Below are 6,129 nucleotides of genomic sequence, written 5' to 3'. Positions count from 1 at the left end.
ATCCCCATTTTCGCAACCCTAGATCATGGGGTTTCAGCAACCCATCACATAAAGTAATGAAATTATACCTTTCATGAAAGCATCCATGGGTAACTTGAAATCAATAAATTGCAAGTAAACCCACTTTGGATTCAACTTCAGTGTATCAAAATCAACCACTAAGTTGTCAAACCCCAAAAGCTATAAAACTGTTCTTTGAAGGTAAAGTGTTTCTCTCCCAAAAACATCTAAAAAGAGAACTCTCTAAAAACTTTATCCTTTGCGCTATTTATACCTTCTCAAAATTTGGCCCAAAATCCATTTCATGAGTGACTCGACGATATTAATCGGGCTCGTCGAACCTGTTCAGTGAATCTCCCTTTTCTCCTTAGCTCACTTTATGATGCTCCAGGCTTCAGGTGCTTGAAACTGAGTTGACGAACTCAATTGAGTCAGCCTTTCGCATTTGGCAAATCATTGAATACCACCTTAGTTTGTCCTTCAAGCACTCAATATTTGCTTTGCACACTGTTTCTTTGGGCGATATGCATCAGGACCGCCATTCTCCTTCGGTGCATTGTCGGTTGTCCGTTGACCTTCTTTGATAGACACAAGTGCAATGCACTATCAATTTCGGTGAGGTTGTGCTCAATTGGCGATCTGCCCTTCTTGTTAGGCAATCAAGAGTTTTTACTTTGAACTTCTTTTTGTATTTTTCGCTATTCTTTTAAACATCACTACTTTCCTTGTCCAATTGGCTTCATAGATGCAAATCATCAATAGTCTATGAGAATAGGACAAAATTAGGCGGAAAACACCATTTACTAAGCTAAATGGACCTTAAATGGGTTTAAATTTACCATTCATCAACACCCCTAACATAAACTTTTGTTTGTCCTCAAGTAAATCAAGAACACAATAAGCTCTACAAAAATACTCAATGAGAGCTAACATACAAGTACAATAGCAAGATTACTCTCAATAACAAGTTACCCACAATCATGATCAAAAAGCTTCAATGATAACTAGCTAGTCTCAACACAAGCTCAAGCTCACTTTAGGTTATTTTCTAATGCAAGAACATGTTTCAACAAATGCATTCAACTTCCCTCACATCTAGAACGATTCCATGCTCTCAAAAATCAAATCATCAAACGTATAAGGAATCAATGCAACTCTAACTCTCTCAAAAGAGAAACACATGCAAGCTTTGTCCCATAAATTTTTCCATATTTTTTTTATCATCACATAACCTAGTTCATGTAAAATCTAGAGCGTCTTTAAGGCTTGTAATGGGGCTAAGGGATAAGGTATGAACAATATGGATTGGTGACTTTACCTTTAGAAAACATTGTTGCAATCATCATAACCTCTTCTCAAGTTATTTTCCTTTTTTTTCATTTGAGAACTCAAACCTTGACTTCTCACTCAATTTATTTTGAATCTCCTTTTATTTCATTCACTTCACTTTTTCATTTTCATTTTTCTAAAGCATTTTGTAATGACCATCCAGTAATTTCTCTGTTTATGCCTCCTATTATGCATTTAGATCTTTTCTGTAGCAACCCAATGTCATTTAGGACCTGCTGGGACTGACTGTTCATTCACCTGGTCATTCGTTTAGTTTTTATGCGAGTGTTAGTGTTTTGGGAGTTTTTGAACCTTGAACAATCATTTTTATCAAAGGTTCAGGAAGATTCCCTCAGAATCCAATCTGACGATTCCATCAGCTCCAAAAGAGTTATTTTAGGCTAGTAGCATGGTCGGCATGACTATCGAGGTTTTCAGTCTGAGTCAATGTGATTAGCCATTTTAACTTTAAATTTTAAGCCTAAGTTTGACTTTAGTCAACATTCTTATTAAACGCACTTGGATGAGAATTCAGTCGGCACATTTAGCTCTGAAATGTCAAGTATGGTCTAGATTGACCCTTCTTTCATATAGCGAGGCTTCCGAGGTAATTTCGAGCCCCTTTATGAATTTTGACTTAAAATGAAAGTTGGGTGTGGGACACACCTTTTTCAAGATGGCCTCGTATGGAAATTTTGATTGCGCCATAGAGTCGGGTATATAAAATTTTGTATGGTTGCATATCTAGTTTGCGTGCATGAGACTCCAAACGAGTTCAGAACACCCCATCAAAGTTTTTAAGTTTCTAAAAGAAATGCTAAAATCTGGTGCATTTGTAGTAGAGATATCAGCTCATTTTGGAAACATCAAAACCCCATATATCTATCATATCTAGGCCAAATAAGGTGATTCAAGGTTTGGAAGCTTCATTTTGTTTGTAGCTTTACTTAGAGTGATCGAAAGTTGTCGAGTACATTTCGTTCGAGGTAAAATTACGATAAACTAGACTATTGTATCTCTTTTCGAATTCTTGATTTTGGCTATATTGATTTGGTGATATGTTGCTCATTTTAGATCAGTTTTGGGTTATTTGAAGTCCCACATATCAGGAATTTTACAGGCTACGTCGTGGAGTGTTCAAGGCATGCTAGGCATCTTTTGATTTTGGTAAATTCTGAGTTTTACCTGCTACGTCGTGAAGCTCTAATTGGAAAAATATTGTCATAGTTTGTCATACAATTGGGATTGAAGATTTGAAGACTTTGATGATAAAAATTTTAACCTTTACTTATTTCGTCGTTTCCTTATTATGTATTGATTGATTAAGATTGTAGTATATTATTACATTCTTAAATTTTGTTTATGAAATTTTTTAATGATTAATGTTTGGATTAAATCTCTTGTTTTGCTTATGTATTGAATGATTTTTATTCTTAATGAAGTGAGTTAAATTGTTTCTTTAATTATTCTTGTTCTTTAATGTTTCTAAAAGGATTTCACCCTAGGACTTGCTCATTTTCTTTGATTTGAGCTCGAGAGAGAAAAAATGAGGTTGGAAAAGATTAATTAACAAAAATTTAGGATACTAGCCTTCATCTAATACTTCGAGATAGAAATAAGAGAACTACTCGTGTCCTTAATGCTCTTAATTGGGATAATAGAGATATTATCCAAGGCTAAATTTAACATAAAATCACTCTTATATATATGTAAAATCATGAAATACATTGGATCGTTACTTTCTTTCAAGGTTTTTTTGGTCAAAAATTCAAAATAGTATTAAGTGTTTGACTTAGAGTAATTGGTGAGAATTCCTTACTTACTTGATTGCATATGTGTTGTTCTGTGTGAAATTTGACTCTGATTCATAGTTGAGTAAATTATATTGCATACGTTCGGATACATTTTCTCACTTGGAAGAGTGGATTTGGACGTTATTAACCATGACCATCGTTTAGGTAGGAAAAGAAAATAACTAATAGTTTAGATGTGTTTTAATACAAGATGATCAATTAATATGAGACGGAGAGAGTAGCGTAAATATAAAATTCCCTTCTCACCAAGAATCCTCCTTTATTATTATTTTCCTTTTAGAGGTTACTAATTATTATGTATCCCTAGAATAATTTATTGAAATAATAGTAGATTCGAAAGAAAGCAATTATTCTCTTCTTCCTAAGCGGGACTTATTGAACAAAAATAATTTGAGAAAAAACCACAATTTTATGTATTTTTTAGGTGGAATTATATCAAGAAGGAACTATGCTAATTATGGGATTAATCTAAGACGATTAATTGTTACCTGAACAGATGGATTCATCATCAGAACAATTGAAACAATAATATTGGGCATGTGAGATTTGTCAAAGAATCTTTAGCCAACTAAGACTAGCGTTAAATTTTTGGTTATGCATTTAAAGCATTTTTAAATGAGCCGCAATGCGAGAAAGACCGAATTTACCATTTTTGTGTGCTATAGATCACCAAAATCCATGGACTAGCACACGAAAAATAGTAAATCCGGTCTTTTCCGCATTGGGGCTCGTTTGAACTTGAAAATGTGTGTGTTTGTCCCTAGGGACCAACTCACGCCATTAATAAGGTCGTAACGGACGTCCATGAAAAAATTCAGCCAAAAACAAGTGGGGATCACGTATCACCAAAAATCCATGGACTATAGCACACGAAAAACGATAGATTTGGTCTTTTCCGCATTGTAGCTCGTTTAAACTTGAAAATGCGGTTGTTTGCCCCTCGGGACAAATTCACGCCATTAATAAGGTCGTAACTAAGGATTGAGATAAGAATGGAGATGAGAAGTATAGACTCTAGAAACCATATCATCAAAATATTTATGGGCTAACACACAAAAAAATGAAAAAATCGTCTAATCCCTGTAAATTGGCCCAAATGCCCAAAATGGACTCTAAAAATTGTCAACGGCACGTATTGCTCCCCCAACTCCCTACTGAGGGTTTTGTAAAGGTTTCGATTAGAAATTGTCTGTAATTCATATCACAAAAATATTCATGGGCTAAAACACATGAAAAACTAAAAAATTGCCTAATTTGTTTAAATTGGCCCTTAAATGCCCAAAATGAACTCTAGAAATTGTGAGATTGTACGTGTCACGACCCGATTCTACACCCTAGACGTGGCTGACACTCAAGGACCATTGTTGCTTCCCAAGCGAACCTTCATCCAAGCTGACTACAAGCGGAAGACTAACTTAAGCATGCAAAAGCTTAAAACTGAATAAAAATTTTTGAACTCAATTACAAAATCTTTAACTCAAAAGACTAACTCTGAATAAAATAATATATTCAAGTTGCTAGAAATAGGCAACTCAAGTCTTTAAAACATTTAACAAAATAAATGAAACAGACCTCTCAAACTATATTGTCTATCTATGAAGCCTCTAAATGACAAAGATGGAAGTCGGGACAAGACCCATGACATCCTTGCGAAACTAAAAAGTAAATGAAATCCTCCGAAAACAAGGAGGCTCACCATAGCTAACTGGAACTGCAAGTTGTATCAACGAAACGTTTGTTGATGATCCTGAATACTTGTATCTACACCATGAAACGATGCAGGCCAAATGGATCAGTACATTGAATGTACGAACATGTAAGGGGAATTCTAAAGCATAAACATAAGCTTGAGCAGATGGAAAAGAAACATACTTACTGATATACCGTGAGTTTACGTTATTTCTAATACATTTCACTTACAAGTTGTGTGTGTCTAGGGCCTTTTTGTATGGATTTTTATGTATTTTTATCATACTTGGCAGGAAAGATGTTTAGGCGCGGAAATAAAAAGACAGCTAAAAGAAATGCAAAAAAGGGCATCTACGGAGGTGATCTATGGACCCTAGGTCCATTGACGCTCCGTAGATGGTGGTCGTAGATCAGAAGCCAAGGAATGGAAGGCAAATCAGGGAAATTTGACCAGATGACCATTGATCTACGGACTGTACTGTTGATCCGTAGATAGATACTGCGAGGGTTCCAGTACTTGATTTTTGAAGATTCTAAGTGTGGAGCTACGGAAGGGGATTGACGGACCGTAGATCGATCTACGGTCCGTACTGCAATTCCGTCATTTGCTTTAGAGAAGCTGATTTTTGGAAGTTGAAATATTTTCTAAGTCCTGGCTAACGGAAGGGACTCACGGACCGTAGATCCATTGACGGTCCGTGAGTCAGTCTCATGGAATGAAGATGCGTGCCTGCAACAAACTTTTCTTATTTTGTTTCCCTTTTGATTTAGGACTTGTTTTCTATAAATTGGGCATGTAAACCTCGTTTTTGGGGGTGAGACATTATTATTCTATTCTAGTTCTTGACTTGGGAGATTAACTTGCAACTTTAGCAATTATTAATTTCCTAAGATCGTTTTGAAGATTTTTGAGTTGCAACTCAAGTTGAATTTCTGGGTTTATTACTTTTTTTTACGTAAGTTTATAATTCTTTCATCTAAAACAATGAATTGTGTTCATATGATTATGGGTAACTAAACTCCACAACTAGGGTTGTGGGAACCATGAGCAATTAACAAAGTATGACTAGTAAATAAGAAATTCTTGAATAGTGTGGTGCATGCATTGATAATTCTGTCGTTTAAAAGTCTTTTTAGTGAGTGCACGCGTTAGAACTCACCTTGTTGCTACTTGCCGGACCAAGGAGGTAATCAACAAAAAAAGAATTATCAACATAGATTTAGTGTGATACTATCTAATAGGCTAGTGTCGATTGGTGCAAAGTAATAACTAAGCCAAACATCGATGTGATGTCTA

Source organism: Solanum tuberosum, unplaced genomic scaffold (assembly GCF_000226075.1).
Source record: "Solanum tuberosum cultivar DM 1-3 516 R44 unplaced genomic scaffold, SolTub_3.0 scf00138, whole genome shotgun sequence".
NCBI classification, from domain to species: Eukaryota; Viridiplantae; Streptophyta; class Magnoliopsida; order Solanales; family Solanaceae; genus Solanum; species Solanum tuberosum.
This window is presented reverse-complemented; position numbering follows the sequence as displayed.